This window comes from Anabrus simplex, chromosome 1, assembly GCF_040414725.1.
Source record: "Anabrus simplex isolate iqAnaSimp1 chromosome 1, ASM4041472v1, whole genome shotgun sequence".
NCBI classification, from domain to species: domain Eukaryota; kingdom Metazoa; phylum Arthropoda; class Insecta; order Orthoptera; family Tettigoniidae; genus Anabrus; species Anabrus simplex.
The window spans coordinates 1,582,377,741-1,582,391,600 of NC_090265.1; the positions used below are offsets into that span (position 1 = coordinate 1,582,377,741).

A 13,860-nucleotide genomic window follows, 5' to 3' on the forward strand; every position below is an offset into this window, starting at 1 on the left:
TGGCACCTCGGCATCTCCGAAAACTGTAAAAGTAGTTAGTGGGACATAAAGCCAATATTATTATTATTATTATTATTATTATTATTATTATTATTATTATTATTATTATTATTATTACTAGTATTGTTTGCCAACTGCACAGCAGATATAAACAGTGGATACCGTGAGGTCCTCAGTCATGCGTTCATGTCTGTACTCTGTTCACTAGAAGAGATTCTGATCATTTCTGTGCAACCCATGCATTTTTCATGGGAAATTTGAATGCTAACATTAACACTCTTCACCGCTAACATTCTTTTGCGAATTTGGTGCACTACTTTGCAGGACTTAAAGAGATATGAACCAGTTACCCCTGATGATTAACTAAGCAGTTTAGGAAAAAATGGATGACAGATCCTCTCTTACATTATTGAGTTTCTTATGCCCATACATTTTCCGTAACTTAACGCTGTATATAGGAACACAATCATTCTGAGACAGATGTGAAGATATTAATAACGTAACATTTACTGATTCTCAAACAGAAGTTCAATATATTTGTATCACAGAAATTTTCATGTAAACTATTTACAAGGAGAAAAGTAGATTATTTTATGTATTATGCACTTCTTTGGTACAGTTATGGTTTGAAACAGGAAAGTCAAATATTCTAGTTAGCAAAGAAAATATTGCATTTCTATGATTACGTACAGTATAAGACAGCATACGAAGAAATATATAAAATATAAAAGGGTAAGTCAAAAAGTAAGTTCTCTTGTTTTATTGTTCAGGAACAAAGGAACAGAGCTCACCAAACTTATGTATGTGGTACTCAGTAGTCACACTGATAAACTGCAAACTGGCTGGTAGATCAGAACATTGGTACAGTGACTATTACAACATGATAGACTTACTGAATGGATAGCTGCCTCTGTGGATCCGTGGTAGAGTGTCGGCCTCCGGATCCCAAGATAGCGGGTTCAAACCCGGCAGAGGTAGTCGGATTTTTGCAGGGCGGAAAAAAGTCCATTCGACACTCCATGTCGTACGATGTCGGCATGTAAAAGATCTCTGGTGATACATTTGGTATTTACCCAACAAAATTAATTAAATCTCAGCCATAGACGCCCAAGAGAGATCCGGTTTACGCTGTCTGCCATCTAACGGACCTAGAGTAAAACGGAACGTCGAAATTGACGAGCAGACAGCCAGATGGCATCAAATCGAAATGTCTGCACACGGTAGCTGAGGCCATACGATTATTATTATTATTATTATTATTATTATTATTATTATTATTATTATTATTATTATTATTTTATTACTGAATGGATAGTAACAGAAGGAGGTTTGTAGAGTGACCCATTTTCTACATGCAAAACCACAAAATCTGACAACATTTGTAGGAGGATTGTGTCTGTATATGGAGAGAAAGTAATGTCTTTATAACAAGTATGGAAATGTTGCTGTGAATATGCAAAGGTTTGAACAAATGAGAAAAATGAAAAGTGAAGTGGCTTTCCATTAAGATCAGATATATCCATTAAAGAAATGAAATGGCTGATGTGTAACACTGAATCAATTAAAGGTATCCAATGAACAGGACACCATTTTCTATTGTCAAGGAAAGGAGACATTCCTTTTCACACCACGATAAATATGACAAATGTTTGAATAACACTGGCAATTTTGTCAAATGGCAGATATTATTTAACACCAAGCAGCCTCCTGCTGGTTTTTATCTCCCATGAAGAACATGGGTTGCCTTGAATAGAATTTGATGATGTGGCTTGCTGCTTTGTAAGTGGGGTATGTGAACTTCCCTTAGTTGTAACTGTGGTGCAGTGAATCAAACCATCCGCCGTATCACAGCAGAACATCTGAGGGAAGTGTACTCTGGATCATACTTCCAGAAATTTTGTGTGCACATGCATGCATATGTGTTTACTTTGTTTATATAATCTATATATATAAAATAAGAGTTTTGTCTGTACATTGCTCAGAATTTGAAAAGAATGGTATTTCTGTATCGGTCATGTCCACAGTAACAAGAAAATGCATTTTTTACTTTTCCGTAATTTCTGTCTGTCTGTCTGTCTGTCTGTCTGTCTGTCTGTCTGTCTGTCTGTCTGTCTGTCTGTCTGTCTGTCTGTCTGTACACGCATCACAAGAAAACGGCTGAAGAGAATTTTATGAAAATCGGAATGTAAAGTCGGGTGATGAACCGCTATAATCTAGGCTATAAATTATTTTAATCATACTGAGTGAAATGGTAGTTTAGGGGAAGGTCTGAAATTTAATTCTCAAATATTTATGTTATTAGTGGCCGTGTCTTAATGAAAATCGCTAGACAAAGATGGAAAATAAGTCGCTACAATATAAGCTATACACACTGAGAAAAATGGTAGTTTAGGGGAAGGCCTAAAATTTAATTGTCAAATATTTACTTTGTTAGTGGTCGTATCTTCACGAAAATTGGTATGCAAAGTCGGGGAATAGGTCGCTATAATCTAGGCTATCAATAATGTTATTCGCACTGAGTGAAATGGTAGTTTAGGGGAAGACCTGAAATGTAATCTATATACAAAATAAGTGTTTTGCCTGTACATTGCTCAGAATTTGAAATGAATGGTATTTCTGTATCTGTCATGTGCACAGTAACAAAGAAATGCATTTTTTATTTTTCCGTAATTTCTGTCTGTCTGTCTGTCTGTCTGTCTATCTGTCTGTCTGTCTGATTGTACAAGCAACAATAGAAAACGGCTGAAGAGAATTTAATGAAAATCGGTATGTAATGTCAGGTGATGAACCACTACAAACTCGGCTATAAATTATTTTATTCACGCTGAGTGAAATGGTAGTTTAGGGGAAGGCCTGAAATGTAATTCTCAAATAAGTTATTTATGTTATTAGTGGTCGTATCGATAAATCTATATATATAAAATAAGAGTTTTGTCTGTACATTACTCAGAATTTGAAAAGAATGGTATTTCTGTGTCGGTTATGTCCACAGTGACAACGAAATGCATTTTTTACTTTCCCGTAATTTCTGTCTGTCTGTATGTATGTATGTACACGCATCACGATAAAACGGCTAGATAATTTAATGAAAATCGGTATGTAATGACGGGTGATGAACCACTGCAATCTAAGCTACACATTATTTTATTCATTCTGAGTGAAATGGTAGTTTAGGGGAAGGTCTGAAATGTAATTCCGAAATAAGTTATTTATGTTATTAGTGGTCGTATCGATAAATACTACATAACTAACCTAACTTTAGTTATGTCTAAGTTGGCCGTGCGCGTAGAGGCGCGCGGCTGTGAGCTTGCATCCGGGAGATAGTAGGTTCGAATCCCACTATCGGCAGCCCTGAAGATGGTTTTCCGTGGTTTCCCATTTCCACACCAGGCAAATACTGGGGCTGTACCTTAATTAAGGCCACGGCCGCTTCCTTCCAACTCCTAGGCCTTTCCTATCCCATCGTCGCCAAAAGACCTGTGTTGGTGCGACGTAAAGCTCCTAGCAAAAAAAAAAGTTATGTCGTAAGTTAGTAGTAGTTATGTAAGAAGTTATTAAATTTCCGATCACTTATGTCTTATACACTGTTACCATACCGCATATAATCGAAGATATTCATGAATTTGGATTTTTGTTACTAAGTACATATCAGTGCCGAGTCACGAGAAAATGGGTAAACAGAATTTAGTGAAAATCGGTATGTAAAGTCTGAGAATAAGGAACTACAGTCTACGATATAAATAATTTTGTAAGACACCCTAATATCACAGAGTCGAAAGAAAACTAATGTGAAGGCCTACAATATAGAAAGGTCATAAACTTTATCAACAATAACACTACATTGACCATTGTTTGTTGTGATGTGCTTTTTGTCTTCTCTTTCCTCTCATCCCCGATAGATAGGATTACTGCAGCGTACCGAGATTTTTTTAATTTGCTTGACGTCGCACCTACACAGGTAGGTCTTATGGCAATGATGGGATAGGAAATGAATAGTGGTGTGAAGGAAGTGGCCTTGGCTTTAAGGTACAGCCTGGTGTGACTGGTGTGAAAATGGGAAACCACGGAATACCATATTTTTTTTTTGCTTAACGTCGCAACGACACAGATATGTCTTATGCGACGATGGGATAGGAAAGGTCTACGAAGTGGAAGGAAGCGGCCGTGGCTTTAATTAAGGTACAGTCCCGGCATTTGCCTGGTGTGAAAATGGGAAACCACGGAGAACCATCGTCAGGGCTGCCAACAGTGGGGCTCAAACCCACCATCTCCCAAATACCATCTTCAGGGTTGCAGGCAGTGGGGTTCGAATCCACTATCTCCCAGATGCAATCTCACAGCTGCGCGCCCCTAACCACACGGCCAACTCGCTTGGTCATACCGACTGTAACAGCCTGCCTGTATATTGGTGGGAAGTAGATGGGGTGCGAGATAACTTTCTTCTTTAGCATGCCATTCCTCTGGTTCATACATTTTCTGATATATCTGGTACGTTACACACTGGTTCATCATAGTATTCGAGCTATACAATCCCTACTCTGAGCCAGTGATTGGAATGAGTAGTGTGCATATTTAACGGAATAATGACAGAGGAGTTTTCACGGCAGTCTGCGACCTGGTTATTCCAGCTCTGAAACTTTGGACTCTTAGATCGGCACCGTAGTATTGTTCGTTGAAAGTGAGAAAGTGTGCGGTTTTCCAGTTGATCGAGTATTTTATATCATAACATTGCTTTCAATCGCTACATTCCTACTGACGTTTTTGTAATGACCAATGTTGAATTCAGTTAGGAAAACCACCAAGTCAGTCTTTCTGAGAATCCCGTAGCGAAGCACAGGTACATCAGCTAGTACTAGTATATATCTATAGTGTCATATTTTTGTATAACAAAGGTAATAATAATAATAATAATAATAATAATAATAATAATAATAATAATAATAATAATAATAATAATAATAATAATAATAACAATAACAATAACAATAATAATAATAATAATAATAATAATAATAATAATAATAATAATAATAATAATAATAATAATAATGTCCAGAAATAAAGCAGTATGCTTTATATTCACACATTTACCAACAAAACATTAGGAAAACTAACTTTTTGACTTGGCACTGTATTACAAACTATCAAAGTTTATACTCATAATAAATTTACACTTCTTAACCCTTTCCAATAATAAGTTCTAGGAACAATATATAAACTCTTCAAAATAACAACACTACATTTCCTTTCAAGAGATAAATGTGACAGCAGAAATATCGAAGGCAGAGTAAGCTTACTGCTAATTCATAAAAGGTTATCACACTAGTGCACTCTCAAAGGGTAGAAAGGTCCACCTATTCAATACCATTAGCTTAATATATGGTAGTGTCCTATATAATTGGTACTAGTTTCGACCCTACATACATTGGGTCACCTTTAGCCATGATCTAATTGGAAAACATATGTTTACATACAACCAATAATAAAGAAAATAATTTGGTATGTCTTTATTCTTTATTACTGGTTGTATGTAAATATATGTTTTCCAATTAGATCATGGCTGAAGTGACCCAACGTATGTAGGGTAAAAACTAGTACCAATTATATAGAACACTATATTAAACTAATGGTATTGAATAGGTGGACCTTTTTCTACCCTTTGATAGTGATTAATTGTCAATATGGACAATAATGAAATTCATAACTTATGACACTAGTACACTGTTTAAAAATATGTTATCATAAAATTAGTTAATCCTCTAATATCATAACTTGAAAGAAGAATTTCATCTTTTTAAAATCTAAAAAATAGTATTTCTTGGAATGAAGAATACTGCAATAATAATAAAATACATTGGTTCACAATGCCATCTGTACATCACAACAACTGTATAACCGTAAAAAATAAATATAATACGTCTTCATTTCACATAGTGAGAAAATACTGGGCTATTTGGTGATTAAATATTCTGTTATGGTACAACTTAGTATAAAGATGTAGCTTTGGTAACATCAATCTCATAACAGCATTAGATGATGTAACCAGCCAAGAATTTCTCTTATCAGAAAAGAATATTTGAATGCACAACGACGAAGGAAATCACAGCTACAAAACTTCCAGAAATTGTTTGCTAATGTAAAATTATAGGCAGCAATTATAGGGTTTGAGGAGAAGGAAATACGATGGGACAAAAACTAAAGATTACAAATTAATTTTATATTTATCATTTCATAACTGTGAAATCCTATCATGTCTTTTCATCAAATATGCTCTTACTTGATAGTCACAGCATTTAGTTCAAATGCCCCTCATTATATTACTATCATCATAATTATCCATGCTAGCTTTCAGTATTTTAACCTATAATTAACATCTCAAGAACAAAAATATCTGATGAATGAATAAAACCTTCTGCTTAATGAATAAAACCACAGATTTTACACATATAAAACTAACTCTGACAACCAATAACAAGCAAAGGGCAGTTACATCAATGTAAAATTTGTATGAATAAAATTACTGGGAAAGATTAAAAAAGCAAACCCTGTTTGCTTATTTCTGTTTAAAAAATTATCATTTTATATTAAAAGCTTAAAAATCTTCTCATTTTCTTCACAGATGATTCTCTCTCTATTCATTCCTCTATCACATTCTTCAATAATTCCAGCATTGTCATACTACTGACAAGAGAGCAGTATAATGCAAATGCTAATCACCATACCTGAAACATAAAAATAATCATGGAAGATATAGAAAATTATTTCAGAATCAACATTTCATATAACCTTCAATTTCTACAAGACAGTAGCATCATTGGATTTATTAACTGCATCATTAATCTCACAGAAATTATCTGTGTATAGTACCTAATCTCTGAACTTGGAAGTTAAAGTTATCAGTCTCATAATATTAATGAGAGTGAACACTACCTGCTAAAATGTGTTACTGTGATGGCTGTGCAGTGTATGTCACTGTAATTGTTTCAATCTAACATGAAATGAAAGTCTTAAAACTTGGCAGTAAAAATTCTGGGTATAAACATGTTAAGGATAGCTGATGAAATTTCTTGTTACTTAGGATTCAACCACTCAGCTTTGGCTCTCAGGTATTGCCATGCTTTCTGTTTTAGTATGAATGAATACACACATCCTTCAAAAGGGTCATTTTTTTGGTGATATGAAGTAAGGTTTCTATCCATATAGAATTCATGTTTTTGTAGAACCCATCTTTATTTCAAATTTCCACAATATGCATACTTTGTAAAACACCTAATAAGAATTAGCAGGACCTATACATACTGTAGTACACTTACAAATGTAATTTGACAATTCAACCACAGTAACCAGGAGATTTCAAAAATTCTTATGATCCTCAACTGATAGAAAACATATAAAGATGAATACAATAACAGTCAATGTAGGTAGAGGAAGCAAATGACAGAAAGGAAAGATAAGTATAACAATAAAAAAGATAAAGACAATACATATTCATGCTTACCCTTTCAAACTTGAAACCATAATCTAGATTTCTAGACAGGCACAATGCCATTTCATTTTTGCAGTTGCTACTTATTTGCATAGTCCAAGGCCCAGCTCAGGTTGACAAAATATGCATGTGTAGCCAAGTTAAACACTGGATTTTGTAAGTAAATAGTCCATACACAATTGTGTCCACAATACATAAGGAACAAAGAAAATAGCTTTCAATTAAAACAGTTAAAAAGAGACTGAATATACAATAAGTACTATATGGATGTGAAACCTGGACACTTTATACTGTCGTGACATAAAGAAAGCAGGACGCTTTCATCAGTAGAAACTTAGATCCATCATGAACATCAAATGGGATGACTACATAAGCAATGAGGCAGTTCTCGACAAGGCTCATATAAGAGCATAAAAGCCTTCATCATCACTCATTGGTTTAGATGGGTTGGTCACATCCAGCATATGAATGATAGCAGACTGCCTAAACAACTTCACTACAGTGAGATTGTTCATGGTAAAAGACGTCTAGGTGCTCCTTTGAAACGTTATAAAGATCAGTTTAAGAAGTCTATGAATAGCCAACAATAAATGCTAACACCTGGGCAACAACTGCACAAAACCGTGTTCTTTGGCAAAAAGCTACTGCAGAAAGTGTCTCGCTCTTTGAGCAGGCACATCGCAGACAAGAAATTGAAACCCATGAAAAGCAGAAACTACGTCAGAACCAACCGTGTCCTCCACGCATCTTCAGATGTGACCTGTGTGGTCGCATGTTTCATGCGAAGATTAGCTTGATCAGTCATCAGCGACATCTCCACAAAGCCAACGGACTTTAAGAAGAATGGTGGTGGTGGTGATTTTTGTTTTAAGAGGAACAGGAGAAAAATGTTTTCTCAGAAACGAATAGCAGTTGACGACTGTGATGAAAAATATATAGGAAAATATTTAAAATTTATTTCCACCTATTCAATACAATATAAATATATATAAATATAATATATATATAATATATTGTACTAAATATATATAAATATAATATATATATATATATATATATATATATATATATATATATATATATATAATATATTGTACTGAACAGGTGGAAATAAATTTTAAATATTTTCCTATATATTTTACGAAACTTTCAATACAGACAAAAAATGATTTTCATGACTGTGATGAAGTTTGTAAGGTTAACACCAGTGCATTATTTAAAATTTACTTCAAAACCAAGAATTATTATCTTGATCAAAATTTTCATGGCTTGCTATACAAGATCATAAAATCTTATTCCATGTAGACAGCTTCAAAAATTGACTGTGTACTCTTGGAAAGGAGCAAATGAGTGCAAATCAAGTCATATGGAAAGACAGGACAATGAAAAGAGCATATAAAAGGAAAAACAATTTCAGGTCAGTGTGGGGAAAGGGAGAAAAAAAAAAAAAAAAAAAGAAAAAAAAAAAACATAACTGGACAAGGACAATCTCTATACTGCTGTCTTCAGATAGATTAGATCTCTCCTCATCAATCCTGGTTCATCTCAATAGTATTCCCTTCAATTCCCATCCTTCCTTTACTTACAATCTCAAATCTACAAGAATCGCTCGCCTCATGATCAGTGCTCGAGAAACCATTTCCCAATTATTTGTGGTCTTCTTGAAAAATATGGCCTAAGTACTCACCTCAACTCAATTGCAACAGCTGCAAGAGGTTGACAGCCATCTATAGAAATCACACATATGGACTTTAACAGCCACCTTGAAGCTGTTCTGTTTTCATTTAACTTCCAAGAAGGAAAAAGAATATTTTGTGAAATAATATATATTAAGATACATCAAGACACACACACCAGGCTACAGACCAAGATCAATAAAAGGTCTAATGGGAGGGTATTTTCAACAGAACAAAGGAAGGCAGCAACTCTCAGAATGAAAAATGATTGGGCTGATAAATCAAGAAATCCTTTGTATAATTGACTAGAGTGGTCCAATGTAGGCCATAAAATGTAAAACACACACACATACATACATACATACATACATACATGCATACATACATACATACATACATACATACATACATTATCATTATAGAATGTTACGCCTTTCTGCGTTCAGTCTGCAAACCTCTGTGAATTTACTAAACGTCGCCACAATCCTCGATTTGCAACTAGTGTTGTGGCTCATTTAGTTCTATACCTCTTATCTTTAAATCGTTAGATACCGAGTCTAACCATCGTCGTCTTGGTCTACCTCTACTTCTCTTACCCTCCATAGCAGAGTCCATTATTCTCCTAGGTAACCTATCCTCCTCCATTCGCCTCACGACCCCATCACCGAAGCCGATTTATGCGTACAGCTTCATCCATCGAGTTCATTCCTAAATCAGCCTTTGTCTCCTCATTCTGAGTAGCCTCCTGGCATTGTTCCCAGCTGTTTGTACCAGCAATCATTCTTGCTACTTTCATGTCTGTTACTTCCAACTTATAAGATATCCTGAGTCCACCCAGCTTTTGCTCCCGTAAAGCAAAGTTGGTCTGAAAACAGACCGATGTAAAGATAGTTTTGTCCGGGAGCTCACTTCCTTCTTACAGAATACTGTTGATCGCAACTGCAAGCTCACTGCATTAGCTTTACTACACCTTGATTCAATCTCACTTACTATATTACCATCCTGGGAGAACACACAACCTAAATACTTGAAATTATTGACCTGTTCTGGCTTTGTATCACCAAGCTGACATTCAATTCTGTTGAATTTCTTACCTACTGACATCAATTTAGTCTTGGAGAGGCTAATTTTCATACCATACTCATTGCACCTATTTTCAACTTCCAAGATATTAGACTGCAGGCTTTCGGCATAACCTGCCATTAAGACCAAGTCGTCAGCATAGGCCAGACTGCTTACTACATTTCCACCTAACTGAATCCCTCCCTGCCATTTTATACCTCTCAGCAGATGATCCATGTAAACTACGAACAGCAAAGGTGAAAGAGTACAGCCTTGTCTAACTCCTGTAAGTACCCTGACCACGAACTCATTCTACCATCAATTTTCACTGAAGCCCAATTGTCAACATAAATGCCTTTGATTGCTTTTAATAATCTACTTTTAATTCCATAGTCCCCCAGTATGGAGAACATCTTTTTCCTCAGTACCCTGTCATATGCTTTCTCTAGATCTACGAAACATAAACACAACTGCCTTTTCCTCTCGTAGCATTTTTCAACTACCTGGTGCATACTGAAAATCTGATCCTGACAGCCTCTCCGTGGTCTGAAACCACACTGGTTTTCATCCAACTTCCTCTCAACGACTGACCGCACCCTCCCTTCCAAGATGCCAGTGAATACTTTGCCTGGTATATTAATCAATGAGATACCTCGATAGTTGTTGCAATCCTTCCTGTTCCCTTGCTTACAGATAGGTGCAATTACTGCTTTTGCCCAATCTGAAGGTACCTTACCAACACTCTATGCTAATTTTACTACTCTATGAAGCCATTTCATCCCTGCCTTCCCACTATACTTCACCATTTCAGGTCTAATATCATCTATTCCTGCTGCCTTATGACAATGGAGTTTAATGTAAAACAAATAAATATACTGTATTAATTATGTAAAATAAATAAATATATTAATTATGGCCTTCCCACTGGCCGCCTTCCTTTAACCTTTCTTTCTAGGCATGCATGTGGTATTCTTGTGCCAAACATTTACTTCGTATGAAGATATCTAATATAAATATGACCTGTCGGATTCCTTTTTTTCCTTTTGTTTTTTCTCTCTTTTTCTAGTCTTTTACCACCTGTACTCATCTTTATATTTGTATCTCCTTCCCCCCCCTCCTTCGTTTAATGTATTACAGTTCGCAGATCAAGACTCAAGATCTGTCAAGAGCCTGTCCTCCAGATCCAGCTGGTAAGCAGAAATGAGCTCATCAAGGGCCGAGATAAATGGATGAAGATGAACTGCGTTTCATGAGGAGTGAGCCAACTTATCTGAAGATGGCAGCATATGAAGATGTTGAGACCTATATAAACTGTTATTGCATTCATCTTTGGCCTTTTGTGTTGTCTTTGTATTTCCCCCTCTTTAACTGTACCCAACTAAAAGCAGTCCTTAACATGTATATTTCTGGAGGAGTAATGAAATGGCGTATGGGTTTTAGTGCCGGGAATGTCTGAGGACATGTTCGGCTCGCCAGACGCAGGTCTTTTGATTTGACTCCCGTAGGCGACCTGCGTGTCGTGATGAGGATGAAATGATGATGAAGACGACACATACACCCAGCCCCCGTGCCAGCGAAATTAACCAATTATGGTTAAAATTCCCGACCCTGCCAGGAATCGAACCCAGGACCCCTGTGGGCAAAGGCCAGCATGCTAACCATTTAGCCATGGAGCTGGACTCTGGAGGAGTATGCAAGAGGCTGAGATCAGGCATTCTTGTGTCCAACAATCAGAAATATGTATATTTCTAAGAAAATTGTTTCTCTGCCTTAGCTTTATATTCTTTAGATCCTTGTAGTCTAAAATAACAAATGGGGTTAATGATTTACTTTCTTACTCATTAAATAATGTATGTTTTAATGTTACTGGATTTGCTATATGTATTTTCATTTTTTTAAGTTTAATGTTTAGTTTGATATTTTAATATTATAAAAATGTAGTTAGTGCGTTCATAAACCTGTACTGTATTATATGAAGATGTTACATAAAGGGGCTTTTCAGCCTCAGTGGCATGTAAATCATCAATAAATTAAAATTCTTTCCACACTGACCTATCACGACTTTCCTGTTACGTGTTCCTTTCAATGTTTCATCTTTCCATATGATTTGTATTCTCCTGGAGGCAATTACAGATTAAAGGGACAAACAAATACAGCTTTAGCCCTTAAAAAGATTAAAAAGGAAAAGAATGTTACTGCCATAAAATATGCAAATAGCATGGATTAGGAATTAATTAATGAAATTAAATTCCATTAATAGAGACTTGAAGATTTCTTATGAATGGCAGATATAAAAATCCCCTGGCAGTTCAAAAAGATTGTCAAATGCAGTTAAAAGTGGGCCATGCTGAACTAAACTTCAAAGGTCCAAGATAAGGCAACGTTTGCAATGAAGCTTCATAGTCCGTACTGATGATGTAATTTGTTAACGAATATAGCAATAGTGGTTGTTCCTCCTAATCAATACAATGAACACTAGTTTCAGCCCTGAAATCTTCGGCCTGACAGGATAACATTGAGAGACTTTTCTTTGTATGATGAATTCCGCCTACTTCTTATAGACATGATGTATCCACAAAGATGCACACAAAATGCTGTCAGTTGTATACCCTAATTTTGTTTACAAACTGTGATACATTTGTCACACACACATCAATAAAACACCATCTTGAACAACTGCCTATCACGAAGAATAAGAAGACTGCAACCACTGCATGTCAACTACCAACTCTACCAAACCAATTCACATACTCCAAAAACACGACTTCTACACGTCTCATCAAAACAACTCCTGTTATACTACAACTCAACTCCACCATCAAGACCACCTGCTTATATATATTGCCTGGCCAGCTAGAAGAATACATTTTCTTGTAAATTCTAGAGTGGCTAAAGCCTACAACCATCTAGTGTCAAAGACGCCATTCTGGATATTACAGTGTGTTGCACAATATTGTAGTGGATTATACATCGTATTGAAACCATTCACATCATCATTAGGAGCATGTAGTAATATCCTGTGAATATAATATGCTGTTTTCTGCACCATTCTATGATAAATAGTGTCAAAATCAGCATGTTTTGCCCAGTATGGGGCACGAGTGGCTCTCTGCTGGCTGGCAGGTCTAGGGTCTCACTGCGCGTACCTAGAGAAAGGAGGGCTTGCGCCAGTTTGTACTTGAAAAAAAAAAACGCTCTCTTTTTGTGGGAGAGAGAAGAAAGAAGGCACGTGGCATGTGATCGGAGATTCAGGTCAAAGGGAGGTGCTTACCACGTCGTGTCAACATGTGAAACAGTAACTCTCTGTGATCTTCCCTGCCACTCTCTGTGATCTTCCCTGCAAATCCACTAAAATCAACCTACAGCCTTCAGTTGTTAATAATAATAATAATAATAATAATAATAATAATAATAATAATAATAATAATAATAATAATAATAAAAGATATTCTGAAATACGCAATGGATATTTATGAATAAGGACCCATGTGAATCAGGGAATGTTATACTGATTAATGGATCACTAATTACGCATCATATAAGGGTGCAGAAAATTGTAAACAGATGTCTAGACCGTGAGACAGAAAGCCAGGATTCCCCACGGCATGGCGTCTCCAACAGAAAATTACCTAATGA

At 35.9% G+C, this 13,860-nt stretch overlaps 1 protein-coding gene across 1 annotated transcript in view; it reads right to left on the reverse strand.

Annotated features, from left to right (window-relative positions):
• Positions 1 to 516: 516 nt before the first annotated feature.
• The window catches only part of PolZ1 (DNA polymerase zeta catalytic subunit), a 409,350-nt gene continuing 396,006 nt past the window's right edge, over positions 517 to 13,860 (reverse strand). The window contains exon 32 of the mRNA XM_067138984.2: positions 517 to 6,722. The gene's annotated coding sequence lies outside the window, so the exon portion shown is untranslated. The remainder of the gene's footprint in view (positions 6,723 to 13,860) is intronic.